Consider the following 19727-nt stretch of genomic DNA (forward strand, 5'->3'; position numbering starts at 1 on the left):
CTTCAAATACAGACAACAATTTCTTAATGCCTTGAGTGAGCTCAGGTAGTGCTATGTGACAAACTACCTCTCAAATTAATCCATTTACATTAAGAAAATGAGATGTCTTCAAGGGAAAATGTAGGTCTGATATGCCATACAGCCACTTGCAGACATTATATAATCCATGAAGTATTTTTCAAATGTAACTGGGAAACCAAACTGATAGTTTCTCAGCAATAACACAAACAAACAAACAAACAAAACCTGGCACAGCACTAGGGCTGTATTCTTCTCACCAATGCAGATCTCCCAGAGGTCTTGCAACAACATCATAAAAGAAGAAAGTGAGGATTAATTTATCATCTTTTTGGTTTAGAATATCCTGTGCCAAGGGAGAAAGGTGAGATAGAAGTGAAATTCTTAAGATTTGGTAAAAGATGATGCAAAAGACCTAAAGCTGAGACTTGTTCTTTTGGTAGGGCATTCTAAATATCCAGCTTGAAAGACAGACTTCAAGGAAAATAAAACAAAAGTATCCACTCATTTCAGCCTTTATCTGAGCTCAATCCAAACTTGGGGTACGTCTCACACTGTCATTCACTATGCTTTTGTTCCACACTACAGAAATATGACAGCACCAGGTCAGTGCAGATTCTCCAAAGTAATGACGTGGACAGGTATGAGAATACAAGAACTCAGGATGCTGAAACACATTCAAGGGAGAACAAACAGCATCAAGTGTGAGAACATGGTGGCCCTAATCTGCTCAGGCCACTGGCAAGAACAGCACAGAAGGTTGTTCCACATGGAGGATGACACTGCCACATCACTCTGAAATTAGGTGGGAATTGCGGAAATCCTGGATTTAAAGCTGCTTCCTGGCAGGAAGTTAGGCAGGCTAAGAAGCTGAGTTAACCACACAGAAGAGTCTGCTGCTCTCACCAGCAGAGGCAGGAAGACTCCTGACATGCCAAACCTTGGGACAGCTGGAGAGATACACAGCTTCCCAGAGGACAGGCCAGCTGTGGGCTGGTGTTCACGGGTCTGGCTGCCTCCCACAGTCGCTATGGATATGGAAAGTTTCTTTCTCACCCTGACTAGCAGGTTTAGCAGAGTCATGCAACTGAGAGCCCTTAAGTTGTCTTCCAGCCATGATCTTGAGTCTTATCAGAAGTGGTGCAGTAAGTGCACTGCTTATTAATCAGGTTTTCAAACACCTGGCTTTTCAAAGAAAAATAGTGAGAACTTAAAATGTTAGGCTGCATATGAGAAGTGATGAAAAACAATATAAGTTACATGACTTGCAAGTGATGTTTTAAAACAAAGAGGTAATGTTTTAAAATAAAGAACCACAAACAAAAACAGGCTATTAATCCAAGTAAGAAGCATCCCAAATGCAATTAATTCAGTAAAACACTAGTAATTTGTCAAGTGACACCTTTCGGCTCACATAAAAGGAGTCCTATCATTTAAATTGAAGATGAGAAGTGTTCTTGGAAGAATGACAGTGTGATAAAGAAATGTTAGTTAAAAGCATTCAAACAACAACACTTTACCAACCTGCAAAGATTAAATATATTTTTAAGTGCAAGATGCATTTGTGAAATAAAGATCAACTTACTTAGAGATTATCTCTAGGGAAGCTACAAAAATGCAAACCACATACACACACACAGGCAAATTTCTTGGCATAAGACATTGTTATCCCTATTGCAGAGATGTTTTTCATGGAATTTCAGAAGGTCTATTAAGCTGCACCAAGTAATATCTTGATTTTTCTTAGAGTATATAGTTCCTCTATAAACTGACAGAAAAAGAGCTGTCAACAAAACCTTTCAAGAATACATTTTGCTTGATAGAGGTTCTCCATGCCTTTACTGCAGGCAAAGCATCTCACAAGAGACATCTACAGGCAGAGCTCCCCGGGGAGGAGAGAGAGGAAGGGGAAGGACTGCCCAGAAGAGGTCTCACAGGAGCCTGCCAGCACCTCCTGTTTTCACAGGGTGCTCCCCAGCTGCCTGCAGCCCGTCCCCAGCCAGCGACGCACATCGCTTCACTCAGAACCCGCTGCTCCGCCAGCGCCTCGGCTGCACTGCACAACCATTCCTTTCAGCACAACCATTCCTTTCAGCACAACCATTCCTTTCTGCACAACCATTCCTTTCTGCATAACCATTCCTTTCTGCAGCCCTGACATCAGCTGCTCCAAACACTTCTGCTCTGAGCTGGAGAGTGAGCAGTAAAGACAATATTCCTAATTAAAGAAACAACCGCTTCAATGAAAACATGCTGCATGAAAAGCGTGACAACACTTCAATTCAGAATCAAAAATAAAAATACCATCAAGAGAAAACATTCATTGATTCAAAAGGTCTGCCGGGATGGTGACTGCTATGAGGTAGATGTGAACAGAGACCCTAAAGGAAAGAGCAAAATTTGTAAGCCATCAGAGTTTAACACCTGGTCTAGCACTTGTTCTCCACTTTGATTAATGGCAAGGGTTATTCTATCCTCTCCCTTCTTTTCTTAAGCATGAAGTAAAGCATTATTTAATTTAATGAGCAAGTACTTAGAGATACTAATTGGGTTCACTTTAAAAATAAAATCCGTATGTGCAGAAACACGAATTCTGTAGGATTTAAAAGACTATTTATGACAGAGGATAAAAGAAAACATGTTTAAGGATTAACAGCAGAGACAAAAAATGAAAATCATCTGCAGTTTAGTATCTATTTGTAGAACAGAATTAATGTTTTTGCTTTTTCTTTTAAAGTAAGATGGATTTTTGTATTTGTAAACATTGTCCTGCAGAAAGTCTTTGGTGTTCCAGAACTTCTACCACTCCTTTTAAGTGTTAAAAAGCAGGATTAGCTGCTTTCTATATCCATAACCCACTCCACCCTGTCTCCTATACTATCTTCTCCCTATTTTTGCAAGGCAAAAAGGAAGGAAAGAAAGCTAAGGGAAACATTAAAGGAAAGTTGTTAAAATATTCTTCTATTGTTAAAGTTGTTAAACTATTCTTCTGGCCTAAACCTGAGCTCCTTTTGAAGGACTGTAACAAAGACTTGAGACAGAAATATGACTTTCCCTCCAGCAATAAGCTCTCTTTGACCATGTTTTCTAAGATATAACAACGCAAACACAAGAGCCAGGATGCACAACAGCAATTCTAACTTGCCCTTAGCAATCTGATACTGTTCTGCTGAAAACTACCTCCAAGATTCCCCTCACAAAAGCTGACACTGTGCTCAGCCCAGGGTATTAAATGGTTTCAGGGTAACCGAACACTGGGAGTAGCTTGATGACATTATTTTAGCTCCACGTTTTGGGAAGTGTGTTTTCATTAAAGACAAGGCAAAGTCCCTGATGAGCAAATATCTGGAGGTACAGAACATGTACCTGAGCACTCCTCCCACAGCCTTGCCTCAAGAGATTTTGGAAGAAGGAGTACATGCAGAGCTCAAACTACAGAACATATAAAGGTTACTTGTGCAAAATGCACACAGAATAAACTTTTCAAAAGGCAATCTGGGGAAACGCCTCAGCTTCTTAGGGCTCATCTCTATGGTCATACTATAATTATTTGTGCCAAACTGTAAGCTTAAATTAATATAGTGTACAAAAATCTATAAAACTCCCTAAATGAACATTCTCATTCGAGTACAGAGGTTTTTTTTTCCTTCCCTGTCTAGTGGAATAGTGTAATTCACTTTTGAAAGGTTATTCTGAATTAAAAAGTCAACCCCTTTATAATCAGAGCAGTTTACTGGCCTGATTAGTAAAACCTTTCTAAATAGCCAAACTTCTACAAAATCAACTACAACTGATAGGCCATTCCAGTGGGATATTTGGTGTGTTTTAATTACTCAACTCCCAGTGATACTGCAAGAAACAATCCAATAGAGGGGGTACCTGCCCAAAGAGGAGTGTCCTGCACCTCTGCCCCCTCAGATCTTGTGTCCTGCTCTGGGTTGAGCACAGCATTCTGCAGCTGAGAAGGGAGCTGGACAGAAACATTCCCACAGAAAAGCCAGGAGGTTTCATTTGGGTCAGTGGGACAGAGCAGGTGGAGGGTACGGGAGATGGGCAGTGAGGAAGCAGGAGCAGGGAACAGAACAGCTTCTCCAGGAGTGGTCAGAGGTTGGATCAGATCAAAGTGCATTGTGAAATGCCCCACAAAGCCATGTGCACACCCAGAGCAACACCTCAGAGCTGCCACCCACACATACCCAACGGCTATGCCAAATTCAGACCATGGGGAAAATGGCTATCTACATTCTCAAATACCTTCCTCCTAAAATGAAGTATAAAATCACCAATAATTCTACAATTCCTGATGCTAATGAAGAAAGAGATAGCAACAGGGTCTAATAGCATATTTAAAACTTTTAATGTTTAAGCATTTCCATGAATGAAACCACTACCAATGCAAGCCACTCCAAAAGGAAGAGAAAAATTAGAACTGAACAGGTTCCTAACATCCACTTTAAACCCCTATCAAACCATGAAAAATGCTGACTATTCTCATCACATCAGAAAATATATTTAGTTGCCCTATTAAAATATGGATATAGTCCAATACAAAAGCAAACACAGTGCAGCTTTCACAATATCAAAGGTTCAATTTTTACCATACCACAGAAGCCTAGAGAGTAAAGAATAATACCCTACTTAATGGCTCTAAATAAAGAACAATAAATAAAATTCTCTCTTATCCCTACTTGGAAAAATAACACTCAGCTAAAAGAACGATTTTTAAATTAACACACAAGGATTTTTAAGAATCAGTTAGAATGTGTTGACTTGCAAAAAGAAAGCAATCAACCATAAATCATCATGACAAGGTTAACAGATCATAAAATCAACACATTCTAAAAGGTAACATATGATACACTCTTATGACTTGTTGCACAGTTATTTCTGAGTGCTCCATGTTGCTGAACACATGCCAGTGCAGGGCCTGACTCCACCAAGATTTACACTCATACTGAGCTGTGAATAGTCCTATTACAATCAACAGGATTACTCACAGAAAATCTCCTTATCGTGCATAAAATTATCCATGTGTGAAAATCTTTGTCACCTTTCTTATCCTGAAATCTGTATTCCATCATCACCAGCATAACCATAATTTAATATCAAATGTGCATATGGAAAAGCTTGTGATGCTGTATTTAAAAAGCCACAGTTCCATGTCAAAATCCACAGGGGTGTTACCAGTGTCACAAACATACTTTAAATAGTCCAAAAATCACAGGCAATGCTACTTTTTATCTGGGAAAAAAAAAAAAAGCCACTGGTTTTGTAGCACTAAATCATAAACTACTAGAAAATAGTTATTTTTCAGAATTTATCTGGGAATTTTTCCCACTGGATAGTTAACCTCAGAAGAACACTGCAGGATTTCTGTCTTTGCACCATGAAACTTGGACACTCAAAAGTGCTCACTCTGGGGACTTCTGGTGACATTTATATTGAGGAAAACAAACACTACACATAACTAAGGCTACCTAGCTTCTTCTAAGTTGCATTTTACACCTTCAGTCCAACTGGTGAAAATTTTGTGAAGTCTCATTTATCTCATGCATGCCCCAAACTGAAACTTTATAAAAATATTTCAGATAGTGTGTCAAATGGTTTTTCATTTGATTTTGACAACAGTGCAGTTCTATCACAAAGCTGAGCCAATCTAACAGCTAAGGTCATTGAAAGGGGCAATTAATTCCTCCTCCTAACTCTGAGAGTCCACCCTATCATTGGTGCCTACTCTAATGCTCAGTTTTTTTTAAATGTGATTTTTTTTACAAGTCCTTAAGCTCCTTGGGCCTCACAACTTCTTTACCATCTGCAAGTATCCCTGAAGCACCCCTACTCATCACAAGCGCTATGCTAGTGCTGCTTTACAGAAGATGACAACCTGCTGTTGTTCTCAAATTGGCCCAAACACCAAAGGTCTGCATATGTGTGTGCATTTGCTCCTTCTCCTTGGTGAATAAAGAACTGGCTGGACGGTTGCACTCAGAGTTGTGGGTAATGGCTCAATGTCCAAGTGGAGACCGGTGACAAGTGGGATTCCTCAGGGATTGGGGGACTGGTGCTGTTTACCATCTGTGTCAGGGACATGGACAGTGGGATTGAGGGCACCCTCAGCAAGCTCCCAAAGACACCAAGTGGTGGATGCCCTGGAGGGAAGGAATGCCATCCAGAGGCACCTGACAGCCTGGAGAGATGGGCCTGTGTGAATTTCATGAAGTTCAACAAGGCTGCAAATGAGACAGGGCAATCCCAAGCACAAATACTGGTACTGTACATTTTTAAAATACAAATACCATAAATATATATGTGTGTGTGTATATATATATATATATATATATATATATATATATATATATATACACATACATATGTGGTTTGCTACAGCACACTGGATGGAATGCTCCACAAAAAAATGCAAAAGTAGTCAGACAGATTATAAGATCCTTGCTCTGTTTGTTACGAGTGCCAAAACACGCGTGAGTCACAGAGTGCCTGAAAAGAAAGCTGTGACCATTTAGGCAGTTGAACCCTACCTTGCAAAACAGGATCAAGCCCTTTCTACAAAAGATTTTTTAAAATAGGTGATCAATAATTATATTGGGCACATTTTCTGGCTGCTTATTCCGACACATTTGGGTCAGATGTACCCAAAATGCTGAGTACTCAGGGCTGCAATTACGTCACTTACAGCACTACTTTAAAAATACAAAGATGAATGCAATGCTGCTATTTTAATTTTTAAAAAAGCTCTTAAAGAGCTCAATGGACATTCACACCAAACACAAATTTTCACCTTGCTCACAGGCACCAATTCTCCAGCCATAAAATAAGAAATATCCATTTCCTCTCCCTGAGGCATAGTAAAATACTTGTAACAACAAGCAATATTCAATACAGGTCACAAGGGTGAACTAATCAGTTTGTGGTGCTCTTGTTCCTGCAGCCTGAGGGGAGAAGGCAGCACACCTCAGATGGAAAGGTAAACCTGCACCAATGACTGAGGAAACTGCTGTGAGAAGGTAGTAAGAGGGATCTGGCCTCCCCAGGACCTACCCACTGACCAGAAAGCACAACCAGCAGAAGGTTTCCAACCAACATGGAGCAGCCACTTTGGTGCAGAATCATTAGAGGATGGCGCACACCAATGTGGGACTGCCATCAAGAAAAGGTAAGTATGACAGCAAGACTTTGAAAAGAGAAACATTGTTTACCACCACGATGTAGCAGAACTAATAGAGATTTGGCCTCTTTTTGCAGATCTGCCTCTGCTTTTGGGGCAAATCTGTTATTTTGGCAAATCATTTGCCCTCCCATCTTTCCACTTCCTGCCTCTAAATCAAGTGCAACGATCCACCTAGGATTTAGGTGTGAAGTGAGCAGCAGACATTATCTCTGAGGGTCTCACAAGCCTACTGATAACTATTACAAATTTCACAAAGAAATATATCCATTCTGCCTTCAGAGCAGGATGAAGCAGAGCACAATAAGAGAACACAAGTTATGCAAAAAGAAGAAAGCAAAATACAGAGCAGCTGCTTATCCAATTCATGGACATTCAAAAAGGTTGGGGCTTTGGGGTTCATGTATCATGAAATAATAAGATGCAATATATTAATAATATAAAGAGGATGGTAAAATTAAGAGGCACAAGTAAAGCTCAATGCTGCAATTTTAAGGCTTGCATACTTGACTTACAGCTAAAATTGCTCTTTTAAAACCATGCTTTTCTTGTAATATCTTTACTTCAGCTTCAATATTTTCTAAAAGGCCATCTACAAGTACCAAAGAAAAACAGTAATTACAGAAAAATTCAAGACAATTACTTAATACATCCACATGGACTAAATAACATTGGACAATAAGCTAATAGAAGTATAACCAAGAATGTTTTGCTCAAAAAACCTGGAAGTTAGCTGCAAAAGCCAACTTAGAGATTCTGGAAGACATTCCTCATTTACATACATCACAGCACAAGGAAAACTTACAGGAAAAAAACCCACCATTTTAAACCATAGGTGAGAAGGCCATGAATAACAACAATACAGATCTTACAGAGCCCAGGTGATATTTCTAAATCTTACTTCAGCACTCAACGTTATTTCAACATAGGCTCTCAGGTTGTGAAATCAATGCAAGTATTTTAGAATACAGGAAGCATTCTCCTCAGTTCCAATTTCAACTTTAGCACATCACCATGCACAGAGCAGGCATTTTTTCCCTAACTTCATTTCAGCAAACCTATTCAGGGTAAGATTACATTCTGTGTAACATCTCAAAACAAATTCTACAAAATGTGCTTGGCTCTCTTGGCGTCAACTTTCCACCAAGCAAGGAACATTTTCTCATCTCATTCTTCTGCAGAGGAAGCATTGTCATACCTCAGTGTAACTTCATTTTTAATAGATATTTACTTCAGTTCAGCTGTGTTTCAAACACACCCTTCATCTATCTACACATGGAACAGAAACTCAAACAATCCAGTTAATCCGAAACATGACATGATGAATACTTCTCTAGCAAAAGATTCACACCAGACAGACCAGGCAAATCCTGTGCTTTCTGTACTGCTTTCCAAATACCACAGTGTTACCTTCAGGGGCCAAAGGAGACCTGAAAGAGCCTAAAGCTCATAGACATAGATCTCCACTCACTGCTCCACTCTTCAACCCTACAGGTTTATCCTACCTATATAAAAAAAAGGCCTTTTAGCAGTCTAGGTATTCCATAAGGCTAATACACCTGGCAACTAAAAATTAAATGTCTACTTCACATTTGCTAACATAAACACAAGGCAACACACAATACAGTCAATGGGGAAAAAAAAGCCCATATAAGAATCTTACCAGGTAAGAAAAAGAATCACAGAATGCTCATGACATTTCCAAAAAGCATTTGGACCCTTCAGAGATGGCAGCTCTGGAATATAAAACCAGTGCAGTGACAATGATTTAGGTATCACTAGAAGCAGGATCTCAACCTGGTGGTAGCCCTTTCTTTCCTTTAAAGCATGATAAAAATCAAGGAGCAGAGGATGTTGTGATGCTACAATAGGGAGAGCACTGACCAACACTGAGCCAGAAAAAGAAAATCTATCACTGCTCTTCAAATATTCAAAGAGTTACAAACTGGGCATCAAGGGGCAATTTTCATCAGTGGAATCAGGGATTGCTGTGGCCTAAACAGCACTCTGTTATAGCATCAGAACAGTACCAAGCACCTTCATCAGGAATAAACAGAAGATTCAGCACATAAACTGACATGTGTTAGTATTTAAAGATAGTATGAAATCAGCCAGAGGAGGAAGGAGTAGAAACAAACTCTAAAATCATGGAAATGAGCAATCAGGTCACTTTCTCAAAACCCCTCTTGGAACACACGCATGTTACAGCCCATGTACATCTGCCAAGACAACAAAGAAGGTTTTTTTAAGAGTATACTCGTCTCCAGTTAGGGATTTTTTTCCACACTGTTGCAACAAATCCACCACCTCCCTACTGCTAACCAACACTTGTGGTCAGATTAAATCAACTAAGAACTATTCCTATCCCACTTACATAAAATTCCAGAATTGTAAATCAGCCTCTTTTAATTCATTTTTAATCTCAATGACCCTCACTTCAAAAGAAAGAAAAAAAAGGCAAATCGAGTATTAAATCCAGTGAGCTTCTGCAGTGTATCCTCCTCAAAAGACTATCCACAACCTCAGCAAGAACTTCCAGGTAACTCTTTCCCTTGATACTTCAAAAATGGTATGAACAAGGAATCCCACTGACTTCTACCACATACCCCAAGGTGATTTTTCCTCATTACAGTTTTAAATTTCTCAAACAATTTTCAGGCACTTAAGCCCATTTTCAGATTGAGGCAAGCCAAAACATGAAATGTATAGAAACTATTTTATAAGAGCAATAATAACACAGATATCCTGGCCCATTAGCTAACACTGAAAATAATCCAAAAAATAAAACACAGACTTCTCAGGACTGTGCCCTCTGGAATAAAAAGGTTGTGGAAATTGGATTCTACCTCAATGACTTTGGTGCCCTGCAGCTAATTCTCACTAATTAAGTCCTAGAATACACTAAAACAGAAATTCACAATGATTAAAAGATATGATACATGTTTATAACAACTCCTGTAATTACTAGGAATAAAAATCTTGAAGGTTCTTGATGCCATCAACTCACAGACCAATAATTATGGGCTACCATTCCAAACAGGTCTGAAATTTTTGAGAACCCATAGTCAAATAACACATTCCATATAATCCATATTATTAAGCAAGCAGGAAACCAATCTGTAAAGCCAGAAAATATTCTGACAGGATTCAGAGGAAAGAAAAGTACAGCATATTCTGCCTTTATGGACTGTTTTCCAGATGCTGGTTCCTCATCCATCCATGTTGAGAGTCTCACACTGATGCAGCTGCACTCACCCAGGGGCCCTCAATGCAAAGATGTATTCCACAGGTAACAGGGCAACAATTTGTAACAGAATCCTTGAATGGTTTGGCTTGGTGGGGACCTTACAGGCCACCTAGATCCAAACCCCCTGCCAGGGCAGGGACACCTTCCCTCAGGGCCCCATCCAGCCTGGCCTTGAGTACTGACAGGGCTGGGGCATCCACAGCTTCTCTGGGCAGCCTCTTCCAGTGTCTCACCACTCTCACAGCCAAAATTTCTTCCTAATAGCTACTCTAAATCTACCCTGTTTCAGTTCATTACCCCTTGTCCTAACACCATCTGTCCAAGTACCCAAGACAGAAGCACCAGATCTCTGCTGAACTTGTGTCCAGCCAGATGTGGGAAATGAAGAGCTGCCCAATGGTACAGCAAATTTTAGGCACATAAGATGTAACTACAACAGATTCCATTTTTTCTGCACGTGCAGCCACACTCTCATCACCAGCACAACTGCAGAAAGCCCCCTGCCTGTCCTGTGACCTCCAAGGAATGTAATCCAGGGGTGACACACAGCCACACTAGACATTAAAATGTGAGATCATGCAAAGAATTGACAAATTAAATTTTCTGTCAGTTTGTCCTTTTACATTGCTGTTCCTTGGAAAGTGACAGTAAACTCACACTTAAAGCTGCACTACATTTGATGCAATATAGTGTATGTAACACTGATTCCTAACAGGCACCAGCTGAACATGCCTGGTTTGCATGATCTACTTTTAACTGTCAGATTCAGACAACAAGCCCACTGGTTTTGTCTACAAATTGCCACCTACTTCACATCTTCCAGCAAAATACTGTGACAACTGGATGATCATCCTCTGTGTGCTCCTCTTCTATAAACTCTATTTTAATTCCCCTCTCACTAACTTAATTTCATCACTGGTGATCATAAAAACCCACATTTCAAATACATAAAAATTCTTTCCTACGAGTCATTTAAAAAGACAACTTCATCATCTCTACCAGGAAAAAACAACACTAAAGTCAAGTAGCTTTTCCTTACTTCATTATACCCCATAACAATACAAGCTTTCCTGCTCCTCAGAACACAATCACATAACTTTGACATCTTTTTGCTGACTCAGACAAAAATTCATCACAAAATATAACTGTCAGATTCACCAGTGACAGAGGAAGCTCCTGAGAACCACAGCCTAATAAAGCTTTCCTCCTTGAAGGATGACAGCAGTCTTTCCCATATGAAAGATTCATTTTTATTTTATATTGTTAAAGCAATATTCACTCAGGGCACTTTCACACTAGACTTTATTTTCAAGAAAACCAGTTATAAGGTCAAAACAGAAGTCAAAAACCAGTATTTCACTGGCATGTCTGGAAAATCTGCAAGTGATTTAGGTAAAATAATTGTCTCATATGTTGGTGTCCTGAGGATTAACCACCTCCTTCTGCAGTTGATCTACAGTGGTCAATACAAAAATTTTCTTCAAAGTAAGCAGTGCAAGATTACTCTAGCAAAAAGGAGTTGGTTGAGTTTACCAATCTACAGTGAATAATTTCTTTGTTAAAAGAAACTTTACAGACACAAAAGAGAACATGTCTTAAATTTATGTATATAGTTACTGTTGCATCAAGAACTGCTCAGTGCTATAAATGACCCAACTTAAAAGCCTGGCAATTGTCATTCATCTCACATGGATTTTGTTTGATAGAGACTGACATGCAACAGAGACCTGTGTTAGAAACCACCATGTGTATGTGGTCAAAACCAGAGGAGAATCATGCCTCAGGAGATAATAATTCCCTTCAGAGTGCTCCTATTTGAGACACTCTGAAATCATCCACTGAATCTGGAAATTCTGACTGTTATAATGCCTACAGACTAAAAAAATCATCCATGGATCCTGTGAAATGTATTTATTTCTTGGCTTACATTCTCACTTTGCTCTCTCTTCCCTGCCTTTATAAAACTGAAGAATGTCTGCAGTGCAATTCTAAAGATCACTTGTTGAAAGCAAGCCTGGAGAGTTTTCAGTACCCACGGAAACCTGCAGAAACCCAGTGTATTTAGAAACTGCTTCCTTGCTTTGCCCCTTCCCAGTGATTTCCCAGGCACTAAAACACACTGCTTATTGTTTGGCAAAACAAACTTCACTTTATGATGAACATTTCTCATTCTCCAGGACTAGAGCTTTTAGGCCAGACAGCATCATAAATACATGCTACTAGAGTCTTGCATATCTGCATGCACACACACTTTTTAGGAGTATTATCACCATTTCCTTGACTCAAATACAATCCTAACAACAGAAAAAGAAAAATCTGACAAATTTTCAGGGCAATCACATAGCAGTTAATATTCAGAGAATGAAGAAAGTTGGATTTTCCCTTTTCTTAAATACTGCTAGTGATCATGTAACTATGACACATCTGCACAGCATCAGTATTTCTCACCTCACCTCTTGCACTGAGGTAACCTGACCTAGTCATGATGTTACTGGCATTGTAAACCTCTCTAATGAAGTCTTTTATACCCATGGTTGGGTGCATAAGTAACAAAAGTTAATAGAGCCTTTAAGGGAAATTATTACAAAAACATTTAAGACAGTTGTACAAGTTTTTATGAATGGGCATCTTTTACCCTTGCAGATGCAGCTGCCATTTGAAACTATTTTAGAGCAGAAGGCTCTATCAGTCACATAGCTGAGCTCACACAGATATCACAACAGCCTTACACATGAGTAATATCACATGTTATATCAAGAAATTGGTTTATGGACATTGTAGAGGCACCTTGATTTTTGGTTTTGGTTTTTATGTTGGATTTTTTGGGTTTTTTCCAGTGCAAGAGATCTAGACAGTTTATATTTGATAGGCTGTTCATAAATTATAGTCTACTGCTGTTTGCAGGTTGGAACTTCTTCCCACACAGATTTCATTTTATCATCAGACTGTTTAATTCTGCGCTTATAAAAATGTCATCCTAGTCATAAGGGAAGAATTAGACAGCACTGTCTTAAGATTTTCTGCACATACCGTGACAAGATGCAGATACTGTGATACTAAGATGCCAGCAGAGTGTATCAGTTCCAGGATCAGGCCAATACACATGCTGTTATTGAGCTATGGCTTGCTGCTTTCAAAAGTGCAATGAAATAATAAAATAATATAACCTAGTAATACATTAACTACATTGCAGTATTCACAGTGCTATCCCTTGATATCATAGCCTGGAATGTACTAACACACTGATAATATCCTGAGTACATTAAAAAATATTTTGAAGCAAAAGCAGTACCAGCTTCTATACTACCTCCCAAAATAACATTCTGAGAGTGTGAAAGAAGTTATCAGGAGATTCTAACCCTTCTGCATGTTGTGGATTGCACAGTCTTTCTAAAAGACAGCAAATTTCCCCTTGGGACACACTTAGAATCAAGTTTTGTGAGAACACATTATAGGTTTTTTCCAAGTATTTTATCCAACATGATGAATGATAAACAAAAAATATCTCTATATAGAGTCAGGGGAAGATAATTTAATCACATATAATATTTGAATATTCACATATGTTATTGTATTTTAATTTGTACAATAAATTGTAAGTTAAATAGTTTAAAATTTTATCACTTGTGTAGTTTATGGAATTACTGCTGATGTATAAAACATTCTGTTCTATGAAGATTAAAAAATGTATATTTAAAATGTATATGGAGAACCAGCTAATGAGCTAAACAGATGGGGTTGTGTATTTAACTTCACTGGAAAGTACTGAAATAAAGTAACTAACAGCATTTGTGTAAATGAAAATAAATCTCATGAAAATCTGAATGGATTTTCCTTTGTTAGACAGAAATTTGTGCTTGGCATATAACTACATATTATAGCCAATGGCTGTGGTTTGCTGACACAACTTGTCAATAGCTATGTCTCAGCTGTTAAAAAACAATAAGTTTGTACATTTAACTCAATACTAGTACAAGGGTTTCTGCACAGATACCAATTTACAGAACTAAAAAAAGAAAAAAAAATCATGAATCTCAGTACTTCAAAAATATAATTTTCCAAAAAGTATTTCTTTCAAAAAAACCTAAGCAAATTAAAGTGGAACTTAATCACAGTACTGATCCTTTACATAAGCCCTGCAACCTGACAGAAGCAGACACCCATGTCTGGTTACATCCATGGAGCCTTTGGGGGACCACTTTTGTCTTTAAACACTCAGTTATGCAGATCAGACTGCAAGCTGAAGGCTTGAATCTATTTCATCAAAAATGATGTTGGTTTGAAAGGCAGCTATCATTAAACTGCCAGGCAAAGGCAGAGGAAGTACTTATTTTAAATAAAATCTATCTATTTCTCTGTTAGATCCATTTAAGAGCTTTCAAAGTAAAAAATATTTCCACTGGTGCTTACTTTTCACTGCTTGTGCCATTCATTTAACATATAAGACATGTTCAGTTTGGACAAGAAAGCTGGATGCTTCACTCTATATTTAGGACAACAGCAGTATCTTCATTTACAAAAGACATCACCCCGGTGTTACTATTTCTTATTCAACTTCCACTATTGCACAGAGAAAAATGTATTTTATATTAGAGCCAAAATTAAATCAAACTTAATCCCAAATTATGCTAAACACTTAAAGGGGTTTTGATAGATTAAGGCCCACTCCATCAAGCTGCTCCCTACAGACAGGTCTCCATTTGTAAGAGCCCACACAGCAATCCTCGCTGGAGGAAGACACTACAGAGATTCCAGTCACAAAAAAATCACAAATGTCTTGCAGCAGACACAGAAACCAAACCCACCATGCTTCTCCCCAATCAGAATACAAACACTTCCTTCCCATTAGTACATGTTTAAATATTTAACCTAAATCCATCTAGTAACAGCTGATACCCTGAGCTCCACTATTTGCAAATCTATTTTACTGAATCTGTGGTGCAGAGAACATATCTAGAAGTGAGATAAACTCTTTAAGATGAACCATCACCATATTTCACTAGAGTAATATATTATTAGCATTGTGGTACACAGAAATTCTCAGAGGGAAGTACAAACTTCCAACCTCAATGGTTTTACACCAACTGTCTTTAGAACATCCCCACGCTCCACATTGCTTTAAATCCTCATACAAATAAACTTGTACACACTGAACTCAGAGGGAAAACCACCTTTTGAAAAACTACATAACAATACTCCCAAAGTATATATTCCTTATTCCTTCAGGTGAACAATTCAGCCTGCAACATAACTTTCCACATTCTGAATAATTCTTCTCCCTTTTTTTCAAATCACTGTGGTTCAAGTAGCTACTTACCAACTTAACAGTTTGATTTCATGATGCATTATATTAGGGATTTTTGCATGAACAGAATATGTTTGCAATACAGTAGGCATGAAGCACACATGGACAAGACAGAGTAACAGAAGCGCAGATCACATACACATCTGTTCTCTCAGGTCTCAGCCTGAGGAGCGAAGACAGAAGGACACATGCACACAAGCAGTCTAAATGCAAGACATCATCCTCATCTTTTTCAGCTTTCTTCATTTACATCAGCTCACTGACTGAAGTACAGGTATACCTGAGGAAGAGGGGCAAGCAGACATCCAGAAAAAAATACAAAGGAAACACTTTTGGAAGCTTAACACACACATACATTCAGCTGCCTATTCATGAGGAAAGTCGATGACAACAGTTTTCAGGAAACTACAACTGAAACTGAATTTTGTTTTCCTAATTTTCTGCAACAAGAGCAGGCTTTGCTGGTCTGTGCTATGAATGTGTCAGTACCAGGAGCCTGCAGATCCCACGAGATGCACAGGAAAGCAGGCCTCACATGCTCCAGAGCTTCCGGGGCAGCCAAACTCCTGCAGATGACAGCTGTCACTGGACAATGCACAAACCCAAACGCTGCAAGGGAACGCTGGAAAACTAACATGGCCTGAGGGTATGCAAACCTCTCACACAGCAAGATAGGTGTTAAGCCTCAATCAGACCACTGGTTTATCTGGAGTGATTTTGAGAACAGGATAAGAACAGCTGCAAAAATCGATGCAGGGTAGTGCTGTTTTGCTACTTCTTCCATTCACAAGGCATATTGACCAAACTCATGGAGAATGGCTACAAAATTCATACCGCTTACAATAACAAAATTGCATACGGGCACTCCAAAATGTTGAAGCATGATGGGTGAGCCCATGCATATATTACTAGCAAGCTTGTAAAGTACTACTGACATTTGCAAATAAGTACAGAAATAAACAAAGCCACTGAGATCCTATTCAAAAGTAAAAACACAGTTCTCTGTCATTTGTCCTGTCCAGTGGCAAAGATGCTGCTCACCAGGACTGAGACATCTCTCCCACCTACAACTTCTTGGACCAGAATGTCACGTGTATGCAGACAGAGATAGGTCATGCTCCAAGCAGACTTTTAAAGCAAGACTAAAGTTGTGATCACTGGATTGCACACATCCACTTTTTTTAAAATCATTCTGCAAAATCTCTCACAGTTGCCCTAAACAGTTTACAAAAACAAAGTGATCAGAGAGATGATTTATGTTTGCAACATAAATGTCTTCCCTTTCCATGAGCCAGCTTAATGCAGACGCTGCTGCACTCACCCCAGCTGAGGTTTGGCAGGAATCGGGGGAGGAATGATGTTGATGAGTGAAAGTGTTTGAAGCCCAACTAATTTCTCTTCAACTCCTACTGGTCCCCCCTGCTCTCCCAAGCCACTTCCAGCCTGGCACTTGTTAGCAGCTCCCGACGCTGGGGAAAAGAGGTGCCGTGCAAAAGCTTCCTCCGAGCAGCTGAGAGGAGACTCTGAGAAGGTTATGCAGAAATAAAACCAAACGAAATGACTGTTCGCAGGTCGGCACGCTTCACCTATCTTACACCGGGAACAATGGAGCGGCGGGCAGCGGGAGGATACGGCCCGGGAGGACGGGGCCGGCGGGACGCGCTGTCCGTCCGTCCGTCAGCTCTTTGTCCGTCTGTCAGGCAGCCCCGCCGGCCCCATCCCCGCCGCCCCGGCGCGGCCTGCGCGGCCCCGCGGCTCCGGGCCGGGGGAGCGGACGGAGCGGGAGCAGCGGGAGCAGCGGGCGGAGGGCGCCCGCCGCCTCTTCATCCCCGCTCCCCGCCGGCCTCTCCGCGCCGGGGCCAAGCGCGGCCCATGCGGGACGCACCGCGCCGCGGCCCCCCCTTCCCTTCCTTCCCTCCTTCCCCTCCCTGTCCTCCTCCTCCTCCCGCCCTCCCTCCGCGCACCGAACGGCCCCGACCGGCCCCGGCTCGCTCCCGCCGGCACTTACCGGCCGCAGAGCTGCGAGGAGAAGGCGGCCGGGCCGGGCCGGGCCGGGGCGCGGCGGCGGCGGCGGCGGCTCAGAGCGGCCGTGCCGCGGCCCCGGGCATGGCGGGGGCGGCGGGGCGCGGGCAGGGGGGGCCGGCGGGGCGGCGGCGGCGGCGGGGGGAGCCCGGGGGGAGCGGCGGCGGCGGCGGCGGCGGCTCCTTCCTGCTGCTCCGCCGAGCGTCCGCGGGCGGTGACAGCGACACCCGGCCAGAGCGCCGCGCGCGCGCTGCACCACGGGAAACGCGCCCGGAGGACCGGCGGGACGGGAGGAGGAGGAGGAGGATGGCGATGACGGCGATGGGGAAGCGAGCCGGCAGCCGGGAGCCGCGCCGGGGCTGCGGCCGCTGCCGGGGCGGGCGGTGCCGGGTTACGCGCGGGTCAGGAGGCCGCCGCGGCCGTGGGAGCGCTGCCCGCGCCTGCCCCGAGCGGAGGCGGGGCGGGAGAGACCCTCCGGGCATCGGCCCCGGCGGGGGGCGGCCCCCGGGCCCCTCGGTGCCCGGCCGGCGGCTTCATGCGCTGCAGGGCCGCCCGGAGCTGAGAAGGCCGGAACGGTGTCAGGGAGATGGCTCGGCTATTGCAGAATTGTTGAGGTGGGAAGGGACCTCTGGAGATCATCCCGTCACCCCCCGGCCGGGCAGGGTCAGCTGGAGCAGGTGGCACAGGAACCCGTCCAGGTGGGTTTGGAATGTCTCCAGAGAGGGAGATTCCACGACCTCCCTGGGCAGCCTGTTCAGGGCTCAATGTAAAGAAGTAAAGCCTGATCTGGCTCCCCACTCGTGATGCATCTCTGGGGTGAGGCCCCACGGCAGGCTGCCAGTGCCATTACACACGTGGTGTCCCTCGGACTCTCAGGGCCTCCAAATCCATCCGAAAGTCCCAGCATGAGTTTCCTGCACTGTAATCTCCATTATCATGATGTTCACCATGACCTGCACAATAAACCATTTGGAGAATTGCTAGAGGCCCAACCTTAAAACCCAACACTTTCCCTGGACTGGCTCCCCACCCAAACTGGCTTAACCTCTGCAGCCGGGGCTGTGGCACAGTGTCACTTGCACCTCTCAACTTCACCTCTTTCAGGGGTTACCAACTTTTCCACGTTTCTCTAAATAAAGTCTTTCACCCAGCAACGCGCTAAAACACGTGCGTACCTCGATTGCTCTATGTCATTTGCGTATAATTAAGCATGTGCTTAAGTGCTCTGCTGGATTGAAGCCAAGATCTGCATAAGCTCTGTTGGGTAAAATTTACCAGCTTCGCTGGGCTTAGCTCTGTGACTCATTCAATCAGCAGAAGCCCAAAGCTTTTTGCTACAAGCTTAGTTATTCCCAGGCTGTCCTACAGGATCACCCTGTCTCCGTGATGAGGCTTATGCCCTTCTCTCAGGTCCTGTTAGAAGGGAGAAGCATCTGCCTGGTGAGTCAGCTGGACACAGGGTTTCGAGTTCCTTCAGCAGCGTGCATTAATAAGGTTCTGCACCCTCACACAGGTCAGAGGTTGTGCCATCAAGTTACAGAGCAAGAAATTTCATTAAGAAGAGGGTATTAATGACACCAGGACCCTGAGGAAGGTCTGCCCTGACTTTGTGCAATATGTACATTTCAAAATGATGGTGTCGAGTACTCAATCTCTATGAACAGGGGAAGGGGTTAATAAAATGTGGCTACATTCCATGCAGTCCTCTACAATTTTACACAAATACAAGAAGTGTTATTAACCTGCTTATTGAATAAAATGGTAAACTTTTTCATTTTCAAAACCAGAGTTTTAGAAGCTGAGGGAAGGCATACATTTATTCAGCTTTTATTTTTTTCCCCAATTTTATACAAATACAAGAAGTGTCACTAACCTGCTTATTGAATAAAATGATAAACTTTTTCATTTCCAAAACCAGAGTTTTAGAAGCTAAGGGAAGACATACATTTTTT

General features: G+C 41.8%; 1 protein-coding gene across 1 annotated transcript in view; it reads right to left on the bottom strand.

The window, feature by feature from the left end:
* Positions 1-17813, bottom strand: part of ZNF148 (zinc finger protein 148) — a 39126-nt gene extending 21313 nt beyond the window's left edge. Inside the window, exon 1 of the mRNA XM_059475829.1 lies at positions 17762-17813. The gene's annotated coding sequence lies outside the window, so the exon portion shown is untranslated. The remainder of the gene's footprint in view (positions 1-17761) is intronic.
* Positions 17814-19727: the final 1914 nt, after the last annotated feature.

The sequence above is a fragment of the Ammospiza nelsoni genome, chromosome 7 (assembly GCF_027579445.1).
Source record: "Ammospiza nelsoni isolate bAmmNel1 chromosome 7, bAmmNel1.pri, whole genome shotgun sequence".
NCBI classification, from domain to species: Eukaryota; Metazoa; Chordata; class Aves; order Passeriformes; family Passerellidae; genus Ammospiza; species Ammospiza nelsoni.